This window comes from Rhinopithecus bieti, unplaced genomic scaffold, assembly GCF_001698545.2.
Source record: "Rhinopithecus bieti isolate Rb0 unplaced genomic scaffold, ASM169854v2 scaffold_32955, whole genome shotgun sequence".
In the NCBI taxonomy this organism is placed as follows: Eukaryota; Metazoa; Chordata; class Mammalia; order Primates; family Cercopithecidae; genus Rhinopithecus; species Rhinopithecus bieti.
The window spans coordinates 1,173,704-1,176,696 of record NW_016814423.1 but is presented as its reverse complement, the minus strand read 5'-3'; the positions used below and the strand labels follow the sequence as shown (position 1 = coordinate 1,176,696).

At 40.2% G+C, this 2,993-nt stretch overlaps 1 pseudogene; it reads right to left on the bottom strand.

Annotated features, from left to right (window-relative positions):
* Positions 1-1,294: 1,294 nt before the first annotated feature.
* LOC108514108 (fatty acid-binding protein, heart pseudogene) lies at positions 1,295-1,733 on the bottom strand (annotated as a pseudogene).
* Between the last annotated feature and the right edge of the window lie 1,260 nt (positions 1,734-2,993).

The following is a 2,993-nucleotide window of genomic DNA, read 5'->3' as shown; positions in this document are numbered from 1 at the left end:
TAAACTGTTTTAAAAAAGGAAGTGCACTAATTTTTTTAAAGGGGCTCACTCTTTTATGATGCAGTGTTGCTTTTCTATAGCTTTCACAAGGTGCAGGAAGATGCAAACTGGAATGAATAAGCACCAAGCCTAATGAACTCCTTTACCCTGAAGAGATCTTGGCCCTTTTCACAACCTACCATATCAACGTCTTAGCCTATATATATTTATTTGTCAGAAGTTTGTCTTTATAATGAAAACACTCAAGCTCTTTTGTTCCTATGCAATAAAACACTTAGCAGTAGATTGCACTTTTTTCCCCCATGCACTACGCCTAAAAACACTTACTGTACTGGGTATATTTGCAATATAAGAAAAAAGGCTATAGGGCTAAAAACCAAGTTAGAATCGCTTTCTGATATTTTTTGTGTAAATCGCTGATTCACTTTCTGACACCCTTGCTTTTAAATTAGTCTAAGTCAAGCACACAGGCATACTTGATAAAAGGCTTTAAAAGAGTCCTGACTGCTGGGGCTGTGGTCTTTCTGACCTTATTAAGTGGGGTTGGGGACATTTAAGCCTCTTCTCTTTTGTTGATCACCACTGCAGAGCTTGCTGAAATCTGAAAAGCTAACTTGTCTTGCTAGTCATCCATTAGGGGTAATTTACAAGAAGAAGGCCAGAAAATACTTTTGCCTTTAAGAATAAGAGAGAATTGGGAATGAGGTTTTTATTTTATTCTGGTACCTAACAATATCTGCAGTGGCCAATTGCAAACTACTGTGATTTTAATGGTACAGAAGCATTAATCTACAATCAGATGACGTTAAATACATTACTCTATCCTTGAGTTAATAGTCACTGGTGCCGCTAATGAAGTTAAGGGACACTAAGAACCCTAAATCCTTAAATTATGATTACATTAAATCCTTAAATTAGTGTGGTAGGTTCTGCCTCAGCAGTTTTCAAAGTGGGATCCTGAAACCTTTTCAGTTGGACCTGAAAAGAGCTTTTGCTGTTTTCATAATAATTTAAAGACATGATTTGCCCATTTCGTGAGGTTGGCTTTGCACTGATACTGGACAATTTTTCCTTTTTTTTTTTGACCTTGGCTCTGCTTTGTTGACCTCAGAGCACACATTGAATGCCATTACAACAACAACAACAACAACAACAACAACAACAACAAAACCACGTACACGACAGGAACTGGAACTGCATCTGAGTTCTTCTGAGGCACGTGACCTCAGAATTCTTCAACAAGGGGGATTTATACAAAATGCAGAGGAAATAAATGAGGCAATGTAGTGCTGAGTCAAAGGGTAGCAGAGGAGCAGTCAGTGACAGCACAGGCAGGTGATACCTCTTTCTCGTAAGTGCGAGTGTAAACCGCAGTGCCCTGGGTGAGTGCCAGGATGAGTTTCCCATCACTTAGCTCTGGCACAAGTGTCCTCTCTTGCCCACTTCTGCAGGTGAACAAGTTTGCCTCCACTCAGTGTCACAATGGACTTGACCTGTTTGTCATCTGCTGTTGTCTCATCAAACTCCATCCCCAGCTTAAAGCTGACCTCTGTGTTCTTGAACGTGCTCTGTGTTTTCAAGGTGATAATGTCCCCATTCTTCTTGATGATTGTGGTAGGCTTTGTCATGCTAGCCACCTGCCTGGTAGCAAAACTCACACCGATTAACTTCATGTAATCATCAAAATTCTTGCTATCTGAGAGTTTCCAGGTGCACAGGAAGGCATCTACCATGGTGATGCTGGCCTAGACTGAGAAAGAAGCTGTGAGAGAGTAGGTGTGCAAGGACTTGGACTGCTGATATTGGATGCAATTTTTGGTACCTTACGACCAGTTGAGACAGGGGCACTGAACTGTACTAAAGATCATTGTATTTTTCCCTACCAGACAGTGGCAATATAATTTGTGAGTATCGTCTTGCCTCAACCCATCTGTCCTGATTTTCTCACAGTGATTAAAACATGTTTTACAAGTGGTAACTCACATTTTAGATGAATAAAGGCAAGCTCCTGAGGAAAGGCACCTTCGTGATTGTTTGAGCTATGAGCTCAACTATCTGCTTTTCCATGGAACACCATATTTGTTTGAAAGGCCAACTGGTAGACACGCTGTGGCTATTCACACTTGTATATTTGGCAGACATTTTGTCAAAAACGAGAAATCTGAGTCTGACTTTATAAGGAAAACAAATGACAGTATTTATAGCCAATGACAAAATTTGAGCTCTTAAGTGAAAATTAGAATTTTGGGATACTTGCATATGCCACCATGAGCTTGGCAACTTTGCAATACTTAAAGGCTTTTCTGATGAGAACAGTGGTGATATGAATGGATGTAATGTGTTGAAATTTATACTAGAAGTGTTACTCTTTCAAGGATCTGCTGATATTTTCCCAAAGACCAATGCATGATGTTGCAAAGTGACATGGTTTGGCTGTGTCCTCACCCACATCTCATCTTGAATTGTAACTCCCACAATTCTCGTGTGCCGTGGGAGGAACCCAGTGGGAGGTGATTCAATTACATGTGGGGGCGGGTCTTTCCTGCACTGTTCTTGTGATAGTAAATGAGTCTCGCGAGATCTGATGGTTTTAAAAATGGGAATTTCTCTGCATAAGCTTTCTTCTCTTGTCTGCCACCATGTGAGACATGCCTTTCACCTTCCACCATGATTGTGAGGCCTCCTCAGTCACATTGAACTGTAAATTCAATAAACTTCTTTCTTTTGTAAATTGCCCAGTCTCGGGTCTGTCTTTATCAGCAGTATGAAAATGGGCTAATACACAAACAAAATTCAAAATGTAAGGAAGACTAATGGATTTTAATGTGATGGTTTTAGATTCGACGTTGCATCCCATCTTTAAGAAACTACCACTTGTTCAGGTTTGGTGCAGTATCAGAGAAGAATATCCCAATGATCTGAAATGGCTATTTTACTACTTCTCCTCCTTTCAGTTGCGTATCTGTGAGGCTGAATTGTCTTCATATACTTCA